Source organism: Centrocercus urophasianus, unplaced genomic scaffold (genome assembly GCF_019232065.1).
Source record: "Centrocercus urophasianus isolate 14NV4802_14NV808 unplaced genomic scaffold, USGS_Curo_1.0 seq_2, whole genome shotgun sequence".
NCBI lineage: Eukaryota > Metazoa > Chordata > Aves > Galliformes > Phasianidae > Centrocercus > Centrocercus urophasianus.
Genome location: NW_024884755.1, coordinates 11,333,686 through 11,351,508, shown reverse-complemented (window position 1 = coordinate 11,351,508; position 17,823 = coordinate 11,333,686).

The window sequence follows — 17,823 nt, the reverse complement described above, 5'->3', positions numbered from 1 at the left end:
ATGAAGTGGTAGAATATAGGGCATTTTTTGCAACAGAGACCAGTTTCAAACAATGCTGATGATGAGAAAGAAGAAAATCTATATGTATCTCTTACAATGTCCCACAGCATGTCATTAAGTAAACTGGAATGTGAACAAACACAGGACTTGGGCCAGCACTGTAGAGCTAAGATGTCAAATAGCCTAATGCTAAATTTGCATTCAGTTAGGTATTCCATTTCAAGATGGTTACTTTCCTACAGCAGAAACCTGCCTTTGGCAAAATAGAGCAAATACAGAAAGCATCCAGTTTTCACTTCTCTATCATAAAGGCTGCTTCAGAGTACACTACTGAAAAATATGCTATAGTTATGCAAAAATATATCTTTAGGATTTATTAAAAATCATACATTGGTGAAGGATAAAGGTTTACTACAATGACCAATTTCTTACTCTCTCTTGCTACTCATAGGAATTAAGGCAACTGGGTCCATTTGATTTCCTGCATCCTACATGACAGTTTTCAGTTACCTCTATCTTCAGCCCAATATCCTGACCAGACTAAATCCCTTTGATTGTCAGCAGACAAACTCATGACAACCACAGCTAGACACTGGAAAAGCCTGATGGCAAGCTGCACTGTGCAAGGCATCGTTCACGCAACAGTGCTGAAAACAGCTGGCCCTTTTCCTACAGCAGTGATGTTACTTCTGCCTTCTGAAGAATATGTCTGCCTTTCAGTTAATGGCTTCACACTGAACTAAATAAAATCATGGCTTATGTTCAGCATCTTCTTATAGTCCAGGCATTCTGTTCCGGTCCCTTTTTCTTAGGTCTTTGGGCTTTTAGTTGGCAAAATCTTCATCCTCAGTTATCATAACAAAATCATGTTTACAAAGAAGGAAGATAATCAGGTCCCTTTAAAAATCAGGTTTATGGGAGCTAACCTAAATGTGAAGTTAACTCATTTTTAAAGCTGCAGGCTAAAATGTCATTAAAGCAAAAAATAAAGGCCCTTAGAAAGAAAGGAATGTTAAGAGCAAGGAACGGAGACATTGGGTTACAGAGTTGTTTCCTGCCTAGCAAACAAGGAGCAGAACTAACCATTTCATCTTCCCATCTCACATAAACAAACAATTGATAATACAATAAACACAGCAAAAGTGAATCTCAATATTGCAAATATTTTTATGCTGAAGTGCAAGAGAAATAAGGCTCTGAGGTTGTATAAGCTCCTTAAAAACAGGCAAGGTAAGACTGCAATATTACACAAGATCATTTAAAGCCTCTAAAAACCTTTAAAATTTCTCTACTTGGACTAGCACTTTAATAAGGCAATTCCCAATATTTGACTTGTGAAATGGCCTAGAATATAACAGTTGCATCAGCAGCGCGTAGCTAGGTTGTCTCTTATTGGTCCTCTGTGAATATTTTAAAGACCCTTTGTATTGTGATGAAAGCCATACCTATTTCAAGGCTTATTTGCACAGAGGGAGTAGTTAAAAGTTTTGATTATTGGGACCGCAGATGGTGGGGCTGATTCTAGGAGTAGCAGTCTATCTTCCCTATCCACAGCATCTGGAGACTACTGGCTCCACTGGCACCCTTTTTTTTCTGAATTAAGTTCTTTTCATCCGACAACAAATCTGTGACTCACATTGTTCATTTCAGGAATCCAGCTGGGTGTCACATCAGCTTTGTCCCCATCTTTAAATACATTCGTGCCATCTGTCTTATGGTCTCAACTGGTAAAACAATTGCTTCCTAGGTTACTTACAATCAATTCCCAGTTGTTCTGAACAGCTTGAGATGTCTCACATCTTACTCATTGTCTTGTGGCAGAGACCAATAAATGATTTTTATAGGAAGTTGATCAGTTTAGGATTCCCTTTACTGACATTTCAGATGCCAAGAAGTTCAGATTTCAGCTTGATATCTTTGCACTTTTTCCCCATATGATTTTGATTTCCTTTGCAAAAAAATGTGTTTGTCTCCATATGCCTCTTATCTTGAGCTTTCAGTGTCAACTTTAATTAGAAATTGAAAATCAGTTGGTTTGATTTATATCACTATTTGTCATTGCTGCTTTTGTCTTTCCAACAATCACATTCAGATGTTAACGTCAAATTAAAATTATTCTTTATAGGGTCATAAATATGAAATATGCAATTAAAACATTCCCATCAGGAAATAATAGAGTATGACAGGCTGTTGTTCACGATGTTGCAGCAGCACATCCAGTCAGCACTGTCCTTGTGAGAGAGTGCTGTGAATCTGTCGTTCAGACCTACAACTGCAAAAAACTAAATTATATCTGTGGCTGCAGGTGTGACACAGTTCAAATTCTGACACCAAAAGAGTTATATTTGCTTTCAGCCCATGTGATTATGATGAAATTGTCAAAGTGAATGATGATGCATCACCCAAATGGAGAACGTGGGTGGTCCTTGCTGAAAGCTGTATATCAGGAGCAATCCTGTCCTGTGGCATCCATGGGAACAAATCCCAGGGTGAGAAAAGCTGTGTTCCATGGTAGGTACAGCTGCTCTCTTGTGGATATGAAAGGTTAACTATATGCAGGGAGAAAAATGTAGAATGTAGAAAAGCAAAGTCCTGAATAAGCAGGCCAGCACTTGCTACATAGATCTGTAAGCAAAATCACTCCCTCCTATTCCATTTCCAAAAGAACATCAAATTCCAAATTTATTCTTTTGGATTTGAAAGAAAACCATCCTCCATTAGAAGCAGCTCCATGCTAACCACTGGGTTCTAGTGACAATAGGTGGGTCTTTGCCTTGATGATTTTAGAAAGTGCTGGGCTTTGTCTTTAAATGAAGGGAGATTGAAAAAATGTATAACTTTATGTGGGTAGCTTCTTTTTCATCCTGAATCTATAACAAGCATTTCTCTTTCACAAGGAATCTTATACAGTAACTTAGCTGACCCTATTCCTCTTTATACATGAGCTCAGTAGTGTAAGAATTTCCAGCATTCACTCATTACCTTACTCACAAGTGGTGACAGTCTCAGATAATCCATAAGCAGTGCTAAGAGCTACATGTGAAGAGCTGTACATAAAGGACTTTTACACTGAAATATCCAACAAGTTATTTGATTTATCCTGCAAATAATGGATTAAGTGCTGCATACTCACGCATGCTAGCTACTGGAAAGTTATCTTCAAACTATTCAAGCTAGTTATTTTCACACTCTCCAAGATCAGTTTTTGTCATTATGAATTACTGCAGCCATCCATATGTCCAGAGCAAGAGAATATATCCTTCTACCTCACAGGATCAAGAATCTCCAACCCCCCTGCCACAGGCAGGGCCACCAACCTCCCCATTTAATACTAGACCAGGTTGCCCAGGGCTCCATCCAATCTGGCCGTGTGATAATGGTAGTGAAAAGAGTACTTGAGGGCTCCTGGAGGAATATGGGAATGCAAGAATTTGAAAGGACTGATGGCATGAAGAACAGACTGGACATTAAAACTAAGGGAACAGATAAAATATTAATTTTAGCAAGCTTCTAGGATTTGCTTGAATGCAGAGAAAAGAAAAAGACACATAAGCTCAAGCTTGTAGTGAAGTACTGCCTCCTCCATCAATGAACAGCAGCAATTCAAGGTTTCCAGAAATATAAATAAGATAAATTATTTCCAGAATATTCAGGATTCTATTCTAAGGGTGCTATATTTCTACAGAATAGTTTTGATTATTCAAAACAGTTTTGATGCAGAATTTATTCTTTTCTTTGCCAGCCTGTGAAGCTCTGCTTTTATGACAAGGTGTTGCTTATCTTGGAAATTGTTTTTACCATCTGAGATACTACAGCTCTGTGCAGAGTTATGGAGACGTTGACCATAAAATAACAGTATCTGAAGCACTGCTTCTGAATACTGACCTGAGTAAAATCAGTCACATTTTTGGATAGCACCCAGGTAGCTCTAGCCTTTGTATTTTCTTCTATCCAGTAGGTAAACTGAGAATAAATTAGGGCATTTTATTGTGATACAAAAGAAACAACCTGCTACGTTGGGCTTCATGGATCAGTGCTTTGATGTCTGTGCCAGTAGAAATCTAAGACAAAATATATTTCCTAACTGCACAGGGAGAACCGTAAAGAATATGAAAGCAGCTCAGAGGATAAGTAGAATAAAACATGATTAATTGAGATAAGTTTTCAGTAAACACAGCATTTATCTGCATGAATAAAATGGGAATTGTCTTGATTTTGCTTCCATCACAGTCCATAGCAAAGCAGCTGTGTTTGTAAAGGGAAGAAGGGAGTTAGCACCTACAGTGCATTTGCTTTAGCAGATTGGTGCAAATAGGGCATCTTTACATATTTTCACCTTGTAACATACTAAGTCAGTAGGAGTGAGAGGTGGTAAAAAGACTCAAGGACTATATTCAGTAATTTGCCTGGCAAGCCTTAAGAAGGGTCTCTAAGACTGTGGAGTTGGAAAGTTTATCAAAAAGCAAATTAAAATGCAAAATATGGGGGAGTCATACTTCAATGTCACTACAAAAAGTCCAGTGAATATCAATCTAAATTAATTTTGGCCTCTTTAATCAAGCATCTCTTTATGAAATACAAACAAAGCCACATCAGTATGACATGTTATTAAAGAAGAAAAGAGATGTGCCCTAAACTTCTGGTGACAATTTACATAAATGTCATTTGAGGCAGCAAGGTTAGACCTCAGGGAGAACATTATAATACTGCAAAGAGCATCAGCAACTTCACTGCATGCAATCCATGAAACGAGGACTGGTGCCCAACAACCTGAGGTGCTGGAGGACTGAGGCAGAAGAAAGTTAATCAGTTGTCTCTGTAAATCTTAGAGCATTTTCAGAGCATAAAATGAATGTAAACCTCATAAAAAAACACACTGAGAAAAACTGTCTTTTTTTTCTTAAAAGAACTATGATCTTTAATTCATTCAGAAATTCTAAGTTTAGTGAAAGGTCTGTGAAACTATGGTACATGTGAACTATGGTTCATTTATTACATTACACTACTACTGTTACAGTCTTTGTACTACTGCAACTCCCAAGTCATCAGATGAAAGTGGGACCCTGTAATGCCACACATTTGCTAGAGGGAAGTCATACTTGGTGTTTTACATTCTAGAGAGCTGGGAAATAGAAGGAGACTGATTTCCCAGCGATGTACTGAAAATGGCTGGTTAAATCAGAGTTAAAGCTTGGGAAACACCATTCACAGCTAGTGACCTAGTCAGTACATAGCCCAGCTCTTGCACCCTATATGGCTCTCATATGTGCCATGGGTATTCTTCACAAAAAGGTCATTGGATCACGCTGAAATCTCAGTCATAGCCAATTTCTCTCATCAGGTCTCTAATGTGTGTTTTGCTTTCCTTCCCTCCAGCCTGTTTATCATTTATTCCCATTCTCCTATATAAAAAATGAACAAAGACACTTTCTAAAGGCCATTTCACAGCTTTAGGGAGCTGTATTCAGGAGAGTAATGTGTGATCTAAGGCAAACTGAGGAGCATTATTTTCCTATCACCACCCCACAGATGATGGGGAGTGACAGATTACGTGTCAGTCACAGCACACTAGGCAAGGGGCCAGTCTGCCAGTAGTTCTGTCCTTTCTGGCTCCAGCCAAAGCATTGTTGAGAATGAAAGAATGGTTTATAAATAGCACACACTGAAGTCAGTCTATCATAGAGGCTGCAGATCAGCCTGGTCTTTATTCAGGCTGCTCGAGATGATGTCTGTGTGCTCATGTACGCAGAGGTGTTGCACACACAGCCTGTAAGGATCACGTCCCAGAGCTATTCCCTTCCTAGCTGTCACCTTTATTTGCAAGAAAAATAAAACCTACTGTGAACACATTTAGTTTCACCTCCCTTCACTCATGTTTTTCTCCTCATCTGATAGATTTCACATTAATTTGTACTTCCTTAGAACGATTTAAATAAATAATTTTCAAGCATCCAACATTTCCTTGAGAAGCTGACAATGAAAAAAGAACAGATCTTACTAGCAATCATATTAACAGGTGTCACACAAAGTGTAATATGGAGAGTAGGCATTCAGTAACACAAGTGAGCAAAATCTTCTGCCAAACCGAACTGAATCAGTCTGTAAGAATCAGAAATGAATCATTAAGCATTCCTAAATGCTCACGCACAAAGCTATATGGATTTTTGAGAATTTCTGCTTACACTATGAAATTATATCTATTTCTTTGATCAAGCCTGAATGTCCTCAGTCTGCTGAGAAAATTTCTGAGCAGGCGCAGAAGCAGACAGGGGACACATGACATTTTAATGCAGTCCTCTTACTACTTAACCTACGGCAAACCCCAAAATATTACCTCCTGTCCAGGATCTTGTGGAGTGTAAGACTCCATCCTGTAACTGAACTCAGATACCAAAAAATGTCTCCTCTGCCAAGTGACAAGAAGGACTGATAAGGAGCCAGCTGTGTCAGACGTGCAGCAGCACTACCTGCTGTAGGTGACTCTGGAATTGCTGTGGCATGGTGGTTTTCAACAAAAGGCTTTGACAAGGGACTGATTTTCTAATGTATACCTCTACCTAGTGTATTTTTAAATAACCTAATTTTTATGAACTTTTTGCATTAGTCACTGCATTTGTTCTTGGTGCTGCCAATAGAAGTGAAGATGGATAAGGGTGTTTGTTTCAGAAGAGGAATCCTAAGCTGCAGTAACATTTTATTGCCAAAAGCTAGAACAGAACATATTGAAATCAAAGCTGTATCCACATTTTTTAAAATTATCATTAAATATCATTTATCGTGTTTTAATCTTATGCACTGAATATCATTATTCCTGATATATTGACCAAGAATAAAAACTGACAAGTCACTCAGCAGCTGAATAATTATGTATGTGCTTTGGACATATATTGAATCAATTCAGTAAGGATCTAAACAGGGACTCATACCTACCAAAATCTGAATACCATCTGAATTTTTCAGGCATGTATTTTCTGACTGTTCTGCATCATTCTCAAACACAAATCAGTCGTTGCCTAGTGTGTTAATAATTGTAAAACAAGGAAATCATATTACAGCTCTTCTGCGAGACTGCATAGATTGTTTGTGGAGTTACTCCTGTAGCAGAGGGAGTGAGAAGAAAGAGAGAGATGTAGATAGGTAGAAAGACCACTAGATCTGTAAGTTTACACTATGCTTGTTCTGTCATTTACATTCATACAAATCACAGAAAGAGATAACAGTTCTTGTCATGGGAAACGTACACACTCACACTGTGGCTGCTATGTGATGCAAAGGTACAAACGTTATCTTCCTAACAGGATTCATTTACCCTTTAGAAAAACCATGCGTTGCAGTCAAAACTAGTTTCTAGTATCTGATTTACAGGCTTTTCAAACCTAATTGAGTATCTCAATATTGCACTGCTACCTGCATCTTAAATACATCCTGAGCAGAAAACACATCTGGCTCTCCTTCACTGTTGCTGAATTCCTATTTCTTTGTGCAGTTTTTGCATTAAATGAGTGTTCGGCTGTGGAAATACTTCTTACTGGATGTAGTACATAGACATACACAGGACAGCTGCCATGAGCTCACATTACCTCCACTGCCTCTTGCTTTCTGTCTGTGTACATAATGCTGAACTCCTGGCAGGCACCAGAAGAATGGCGACATGCAGTCCTTTGTATAGCAGCTGAAAATAGATGTGTTTTAAAAGAGAACCTAAGTGTTATTTATAAATCATGTCTGTTACTGTCTACATAGACAGAAGCTGCTGATTTCAAAAGTCCTCCACTTTGGAAAAATGAGGATTGCACTGCCAATTTAAGGCCAGATTGCACATGGCTGAACAGCAAACTGAAGAGTGAGGAATGGAAAGCTTTGCCCAAGGGTAGCAGGATACCGTATGAGTTTGTTGTTAATTCTCTCCTAGGAGGTTTTTGAAGCAATTAGAAGACTAGATAAGCTTTTACTTATGAAAAATCATCCTCAGCTAACGAAAATTGACACAGTTCATTACTTGAACAGTGAGACATTGATACACATGGATGAGTATATGGCTTGACAGCTACATTGAAAGCATTGGCAGGAAAACCAGGACCTATATTAACAACTATGACTGAGAATATTAGGCCCAAACTTAATCAGTATCAGAATTTTAAAGCTTTTGTGCCCTGGGGTATTTAAATCATATACTAACCACTTAAGAAAAAAAACAAAAAAAAACCAAAAAACCAATTTGGTTGCTATTGCTTTTGTGGTCACTCTTCTAACACTGCCACCCCAGCCAAAGGAGACAGATATTAATTTTGGCCCTGATCCTTCTCTGTGACAACTGAAAAATAATGTAAATTCTTTTTTTTTTTTTTTTAAACCAATAACTATTATTGGTACAACTGAGACAATGAGTTAGCTATTTAACCTGAAACTTGACATAAAATTAATCCTGCAGATTATTAGGTGCTTCTAAACTTGCAGCAGGAATTTCTTGTGGTCAGCACACTCTGTTCCTTTATCTGTCCCAGTGGAGAAAGTACAGAACCTTCCATACCATCAACTGGAAGCTGCAGGGATGAACGTGGCTCTTGGAAAGAGTAAGAAAGCAGTGAAGACTGGCTTTCTGTCAAAATCACTGAGTGCTAGGCTTCTCTGAACTTTTGAAAACCCCACCAGGAGCCCAGTAACACTACTTGGAGGCTGAATACTTTTCAAAATCTTCCGTTAATGCTTTCGACTTCCTTAAACCTACAACATAAAGGACCATATTATCAAAGATTAAAACAAATACCTTTCATCTCAGTGCCTTCTGAGTGAAGCTCTTCTTAGACGTTAGCATAAAGATTGGGAAAGCAAAGAAATGGAAGCTATACCACTTATCTCTGCAGTGCATATGAGTAGCAATGGTAAGGTACCACAAATATTGCTTGGCCAGATCCTGTTTTGATATTCCAGTGGTGCATATAGTTCAAAAGCAATATCTTTAACACTGAATACCCTAAGTAATTATTTACTGTAAAAGATATGAAATCCGTATAATTTTTCCTTTCATTTTCAGTGATTGAGTCTGGAAGCCCTGACTTAGGTAAGCTTCTGCAGAAATCCACAAGGCTTACCTGAGTAAAGAGTTCAAGAACCAGTCCTGTATATGCACATAAATTACTTTGGGAATTGCAAGACTGTAATGTAACACAAAAAGAGCCCATAATGCATGCAGGCATATGACAGTTTTTTGCAAACATCAAGGAATATGACACCTACCCTTAATATGTTTCTGCTCTGATTATGAATCCCCAACTGCACTGAGTCCATCTTTGCATATGCCAGATGAATCATTTTTCCAACCTGAGCTGTCTGGTATTTCTCTGAGTGGATGCAGATCTTGTTAAAAATGAAATATAGAGTAATGGGTGCTTATAATTTAAATGAATCACTGCATACAAAGTAATTTCTTTAAACTATCTGCCCGGTAAATCTTGACTCACCAGCATGACACATTTGAAATTTTAAAAATTTGAATATATATTATTTAAATACCAGTACCATTAATTGACATTCAACAGAGAACAATACGTTGTTTGAAGACAAATCCCAAGATACCTGTGCGATAAAAGCTTCTAAAGTCAAGAGAAATTACACTGGCAGATGGAGAAGAGGTTATGAAGGTTCATTCTTTTCCCTTAGACAGGTCAACCTAATGTTTACCTTCATCAAATTACAAGGAAGAACATTCATACATGGAGGAAAATGTTACCTACCTCATTATCTACAGATTCTTTACTAGAAAAGCCACAAAAGGTTTAGAAAGGTAAGACACGTGGTTGCCCAGAGAATCAAGATTGTATATGTACATGCTATTTACAGAAGCTGGAGAAATGCACAGCATTAGCTTTATCCAGCTTCTCCTGAAGCTGGGTCAGTGTTAAACCTCCCTCCACATGTGGCCTGACTTATTTGGAACTGATGAAAATCTTTACTTTATACTGTACTGTTGACTTTGGCGTAAAGTTTTCTGATGAAAAGGCTTTTTAACAGTAATACTTAGCTAATTCTCAGTAGTGTATCTGAAAACAATGAACTTAAGTAAGCACATATTTGTTGTAACTGGCATTAAAACCAATTTTGAAATTATTTGGGTTGCTTTATATCAAGGAGTGGAATCTCATTGAATTCAGACAGCTTTGAATAAAAATCTAAAATTTTCTCTCACTTGATTTCAGATTTGTATAAGGAGGAAAGCCCAAGATGCTTCCACTGAAGTAAATGGAGCCAGACTTGTGGAGAACAAAGATAGATTCAGAACAGGCATTTCTAAACTGCATTTTGGCAAAGCTAGAGGGTTCGAAATCGGATTCCTGCTATGGTCATTCTGGAGAAGCATTTTCCTTTCATTTGTTTTGCAAGTGTTTTAATAGAAGAAAGTGCTTTATTGGCAACATATTACCAAAACCAATTGTATTTACAATTTCTTTTTATTGCCACTAAAGGAGCACTAATTCAAGTTCTGTGTGCAATGTAATGCTATGAAACACCAATAATCTTATTTTTATAGTCCTACACATGTAGAACAGCATAGGTTTTCTTCTATTACATAGTGCCCAAGTGGCATTACACTTGGTAAATACAGCTGACAGTCATAATTTATTTTTCTTTTATTTTCATGCTTTTAAAACCAAGCCCTTTTGTTCAACACTAAGGCTAACTCTTCAGGTTAAGCAAAACTCCTACATTTTTAATGCACTTCAGCCAAAAAGCTGTTGCTGTTTAATCCAGCTTTCTCAGGCTCAATTAGAATTCCCAGAAATATAGTAAACATAACAGGTGTTTATAACACTAAAATATATAAAGCTTTAATAATATTTTGGTTTGCACAGTTCACTATTTGGCTTCTTTACATGTAATGCCCATCTTTTTCTTGACTTTCTTGGCCTTTCAACCAGCACTTTAAAGACTGCACTAATTCAATCACAGTAAAAAGCCAGCTAAGTCAGTTCAGCTATGACTTTTTCCTGGAATAAACTACTAAATTTCATAGGGAAATAATATTCTGATTCTAAATAACCTGCTGCAAATACAGCAGTATTAGAACAAAGGAAGACAAACTTGGCAAATGCCAAGTTGGACACTAAGTTGGACACTCTGTTGAGTAGGTAAAGCCTCCTATCAACCCATGCAACTCAAGAAATGTGCTTAGAAATGAAGTCCACGTAAGTAGCCAGTATACAGCACAGTTTGTAAAAGCCTACCTGGAAAGCAGTATGGGTACATGCACTGCTCCTGAACAGAACTGACTCCTGGAATCTCCTTTGCCAGGCTACACAAGTCTTAGCAGGAAGATTTTGGGACTCATCTGAAGAATGTACACTCTCTCTAATCTTTGCAGCTATGAAAAACCTGGAATATTTTGTAGTTTGACTGGCTGATTAGAGTTTCACAAGGAAGATGACATAAGTAAATCAGAAAGTGCTACTATGACCATCTGTCAGGAAGATGTCATCAGGGAAATTGCAACACCAAAGCTGTTGGTGGACAGTTCAGAGCTTTCTGTCCTTTGCAAAGGATCATTAGACCTGATTGCGCTTTCAGAGGTAATTTTACAACAGAGGAATATCACTGATGAGCATGCGTTGATGTTTAACCTGGCAGGTGGCTAAGCACACACTTGTCTGCTCACTCCCCAATTCCCAGGGAGCGGGGGAGGGAATTCAGAAGGAAAACAACAACAACAACAAAAGTAGAACTTGTAGGTTGAGATAAAACTATTTTCTAAGATAAATAAAGGAAAAAGATAATAGTTCTGACAATATATATGCATATATATGTGCACGTATATAACAAGTGCGCAAGTAATTGCACACCAACCAGTGAGCAGCCAGCACTCTGAGCAGCGGAACAGAAGAGATGAACTGCTATCCCCTTCAAATCTCCTTCCACATGGAATCATACAGTATGAAATATCCCTCTGGACTGTTTAAGTCAGCTGTTCTAATTTTGTTTCCTCCCAGCTCCTTGGGTCCTATGCTAAGAATGGCCTTGGCTCTGCATAACGCTGCTTAGCAGCAACAAAATTCATAGCACATCAGTGTGTTATCAACAGTGTTTTTCTCCTACAGTCAGAAACATAGCATCACACCAGACACTCAGTAGAAAACTACTCCATCCCAGCTGAAACTAAAGCTGTATGGAAAGGATTAAACACAGGGTAGCAGATGACAGTGAGACCTTATGAAGATAATGTCTCTACCACACCCCGTATTTGACTCGTGCCTTCAAATAGAGATACAGGAATGAATCTCACTCCTTTGTAACCTCCATTTGATTACAATTTGTATTTAACATCTGCCTTTGATTTCCTGGCTTCATATAGTCAGTCCAATGGTTCCTATTATCTAGCCCATGCACACCACGAAGTTAGAACTGGCAAGGTGGGAAAGGTAATGATTGAGGATAGTGGCAGAAAGCCCTGACAAGTACAAACTACCTAATCATTAAACAAAGAGAGCAGCTGACAATCTTTTGTACATGTTTACATGTGTATCTGGCCATTAAATACGATACAGTGTTTGTCAGAGGAATGCATAGAATGTATGAACAATGTACCACTGCTTTCTTTTAAAGAGTGTGCTTGGGGTAAATTTCTGGAAGACTACAGGTGAATGTCACTGTTGAGAAATTGCTGCCTTTGTTCACAGCTGTGTAATTTCCAAGCTGATATATTGTCTACACGTAGACGGAACAAATGTGTTGTCCTAAATCCTGAACTTCTTTTTTGTTTTCCTTTATAATAATTATTTTTTTACTTTTCCTTTTTCTTTTTTTCCAGCTGGAAATGAATATATCCCATCAGTGTGGCAACCCCAGAGTGCAAATGTGACTTCCCAGATTCCCCATTAGGTCACTTATGTCTACCACCTTATCCAGAATACACATTTTTTTCAACAATGCTAATAAAATTGACAGTTGGAACATTTCCTCAAATTGCATAGTGAGTACTTTTTGTGTATAACATTTATTTAATATATTTTTCTGTTAACTTTTTATCCTTATCCTTTAAAATAGAAATGAAAGTAACATTGCTAAATGCTGACCTCAAGAATTTAAACAAGCCATGGAATCGAATATGTACTTGAGCTTGAGTAAGTCGTATATAATGATAAAGAACAGCACTTTTTCAGGTGACTATTATTCCTGGGGATCTGTTGTAATACTCTGAACAGTTCAGTTGGTATTTGCTATAGGTAGAGGATGCTAGCTGAAACTAGTAACAGATGGGAAGAACTTGGAAATGTGAAGTTTCGAAAATGGCAGAACGACAAATAATAATAGAAGGAGCAGTAAAGACCTGTAGACAATTTTCAAGTGTTTCCCCTCCCCGGCATATTTTTGTACATAACAGACATTTTTTAACAGTGGTAAACTTACAAGCACAGCTTCAAAAGTTCATGTTGAGAGACAGTGACTGAAATCAAACATGTGAGATATTGGCCAGATGCTACTGCTAGCGTTACACACCTGTGCACACCACTGATTCTACTAGAGCGACTGACCTTGTGACTGAACAACTCCATCAGCTCCCCTATTTCTAATTAAACTTTCAATAAGATAATGTTGTGGATTTTATGGATATACAATGAAAGCTGGAGGTGGTCCACCGTAAATAATTTTCCACACAGCTCGTGAATGTACTGTATATCATTTTGATAGTCTATAAAATGCTTCCTGTATTTGTCATTCTAAGATCATTTATAACAATGAATTATATAACCTACAAAGATTATGTATTACTAAACCATAGTTTCGTATGTGCACTAGGATGGTGGCCATCTAATCTTCCCAAACTCTTTAAACCAACACAGAAAGCATATATTTAATGAGCTTAAATTTCTTTAGTTTTAAACATGAATGTGCTTAGTGGGGAATTTGCTAGTTTACATCTGAGTTGATAGTCATTACCGTGTAATTTTTTAATTAACAGTAAAATAAATTTTCTAGAAGAGAAAGAAGAATATTTGGAAGGAGTTATATTTTGTCCATATTCCATCTCTCTTCACTGTTCAAAAAACTGTTCTTGAGTAAGAAATAATGCTAAAATAATAACGCTAAGAAATTCTGTTTCTTTGTACTTAATAACATTTTCTCTTCTTAGAAGCAGGCTTTTCTGGAAAAATAATTGATGTATCAGACAATACACTTTGTTATTCCAGAAGAAATTTTGTTAAGAATTTTTGCTTTGTGTTTTCTTATACAGTTTTTTTTCTTTTCTAAGAATAGCTGAATTACTTACGCTGTATTAAGAAAGACCATTTTTAAAATATGCTACTAACTGTTTCAGTGTACCTTTTGATCAAGGAAAGAATTTGGCCAGCCATGAGTAGGTTAACCAATTAACATGCACAAAGCAACAGATGTGACAGCAGGTACTTGCTCTCAGCTGTAATTATACCCATTGTGACATAATACTGTTGGAATTTTGTGCCCTAGTTGCAGATGTTAGGTATTTGGCAGGTCAGATTCCAAGGGAAGAAAAAATAGTATCATGGAATAAAGAGAATATTCTTAAAGCAGCTTATTTTAGTCCTGTATGCAGTAATCTGGGAAATGGTGTTGCCCCAAATAATTGTGACTGCAGAAGTCATTCAGCAGCCTTGTCCTGTAATGTCTAGGACTAGATCTATGGTTTGGCTCTGCCTTAAACACTGGCTCTAGTTTAAGAGACAAAGAAGACAAATTTCTGGACTGCTAGTAGTACTTCATGCAAAAAAAAAAAAACCAAAAACACCTCGAGCAAAAATCATGAAATGTCTCTTCACAAGCTACACATCACTTGTCTGCTATTAAAGTAAGCTGTGTCTCCACCTCGCCTTGGGTGACTTTTACTGAAAATAATGTACATGTCCTTTCTTTTAGCACCGAAAGGATGACCAGGTTAAAAGTCTGAATAATCTGTACTCAGATTGAAGAACTACTTTTCTTTGAAGAAACTCTGGGATAAATTCTCTTTGCAAGGCTAAATTTTTCAATCTAGTCCTTACCATGCAGAGAATAAAATGTACAATCTGTTGCTTGCCATCACTTCCTTAGGCAAATGCACATGAAGGGAGAGCCTGGAGTGTTTTGGGAATATGAAGAATAGTGTAACATTGAAAGAGGTAGGTCAGATGGGACAAAACATAATAAATAAAAGAGAAAAGGATGACAGGTGATGTACACGAGGGTAATGTCCATACTGTACTCCTCTTGAAGGGTCTTCACATTTCTCTATGACTCCTAGAAAGTCATGATAGGTTTTTGTATCTGCTAGTTGTGCTATAGTTTGGGAATTAAAATAAGAAAAAATGCCACCTTATTTGTAGTTTTTCAAAGAAAATTATTCATACTGGCAATATAATAATGAAACAAGATGAGAAACAGCATCAGCACTAGCACAATTCTAACTCTGATTTATTGCTCAGTCTTCAAAAGGGATTGATTCATTTTATCCCATTGTGATGCTCACCACCATTTTACTTACTTGAAAATGGATGTGTTGATCTAAATATCACCCATCAGAACAAAGCAATTAGCATCTCTTAGATAGAACTCCAGTATCTCATGGCTACAGTTCTCCAGCCCAAAGCAATTTACTAAGATGACAAATCTCTATGTAAACCTAAGAAAAATAAATGATAACTCAGTATCAATCATGCAACTTGTAGGGGTGTGGTTATTATGAAATAGGCATATTTATGCGTAGCATTTAGCTGCTATATAGCAAAATACCCAAGGATAATATTGTCTCATGATAATCACATCCCATGCTGGGTTTTAGTGCTTATAATTCTCACTTTCCTGTTAGAAAGACCATCTTCTATTAAGCTTTTTACATTATCAACTAGCACAGACAGTAACTGAGCCTTACCTCTTGTATTTAAAGTAATTATTAGATGAGTTCCATCACTGGTTTAGAAATCAATTATTTAGAAAAATCTCATTTTAGTACTTTTCTAAAACAGTCATTTTTTTATTATTTATTTGTTTGTATAGCAGAGCAAACTCGCAAAATTGACCTACCAAATTTATATGCTATGCAAATACATTTACAGAAAGTAATAGGAATGTGTTTGAAAATTATTGTTTTAGAAATATATTCTAATAGTTAGAACTACAAAAACAATTTTTAAAATGTTTTCTTGCTGTGGCATCTGTTGAAGAACAAATTCTATTAGCTACTTATCCTGCTTCCACAGTTTATCTAGCAGTTCAATTCATGAGGGAAAAGAATCAACCCCCCTCACCCCCTCCCCTCTTTAACATCATTCACAATGAAGAAATGTAGATGGGCTGTGACTGATGTCTTGGAATCTGAAAATGACAGAGTAGGTCCTGAACTTGGTTTTGGTGATGTGATGTGATGGTACTTTTTTCCTGGCAAGTATTGCTATTCAGAATCCTACAGGTGGTAGCAGGGAACTGTTTCATTGTGACTCACATTTTGAGGCACTTCTTAGTTAGTGGTACTGACTTAGTACTCAGTCAGTACTTCACAGTTCTGGAAACAGTATTAACACAGCTGAAATGTTCATAAACTATTCTGACCAGATAGGACAAAAATCATAATAACAAGGATAATTAAGTGCTGCAACAGGAGTCAGATAAGACTGTGGGGGTCTCCACAGGTATTTTCCAACAGTCCTGGTTTGAATTTAGAGGCTGGAGCAAAAGTCCTCCTACAGTCCCTCCCAAACAGCCTCTTTTCTTCTTTTTCTGAGGTGCAGAGGAGGCACCACCAAGAGTCACTCTGCAGAGGAGCTCCCAGCTTTGGGGAGAACAGGGTTTGGGCTTTTAGCTCTGCTTTCAATCTTTTTCAGAACATGAGGATACCAACCAATAAGTAATAGCCTACTGACCCCTGAAGCAGAAAAAGCTGACAAAGAACAAGTAAATGAATAGTAAAGCCCTGGGGTTACAATCCTGAGAGATGTACTCTTAGAACTCAGTTTTCTGGGAGCTGAAATATTATAAAGTGATAAAACTGCAAGTTTTTAATATGTTTATAGTTCTTCTGTATGTAAAAGACTCAGCTCAATGCCACAGGCAAACTGCACAACTCCTCCAGAAAGCAGGATTCATTGCATAGTCTCACTGATATAATCTGTTCTTGAGAAGGTGGCATTATTGCAGTTTAAGTATATAGATTCAGACACATAGACATAGATTTGGACTGCAGTAATATAGATTCAGACTGTAGTAATACCAGTCTACCTTAGACAGATGAGAATAACATGCAGATCTGGTGTTTGTTTTGGGAACTTGCAGTAACAAAAGGAATGGTGCCACTACCCAAAACAGAAATTCTGGACCAAGATCTTTTTGCAGATTCAAAATCAGCATCTTGAATCCAAATCTAAATATAAGATTTCTTTTTCACTTATCACTTGGTTGCACCACATCTCCTGCTGGTTATATGTTACTACTCCCCATTTACAATCATCAAGGTGAGATGAGAATATGATCAGTTCCTAGTGACCTGTGTTACACCAAAGGTCTGAGTCCAGAACCTGTACCCAAATGCCTAAAACAAAATCCATCCCTACATCCTGCCATTGTTTTTACATTAGAGTTTTTCTGAAGATAAACATAGTGAAGATGGTTTAGACAGCTTTTATTTTTCTTTCTTTAATTTTGCTAAATAGTAAAGCTTTTAGTTAATTTGAACAAATTGTGACAGTTCTCACTAATGATGAGGATGTTGATGCCTCATATTATTAATATTACAATATTAATTAAAGTCGAGCTGCATGAAGGAAATCTGCACCACTTGCATTCAGCATTTACGTATGGCAAATGTTCTCATCATCCTATTTTTAT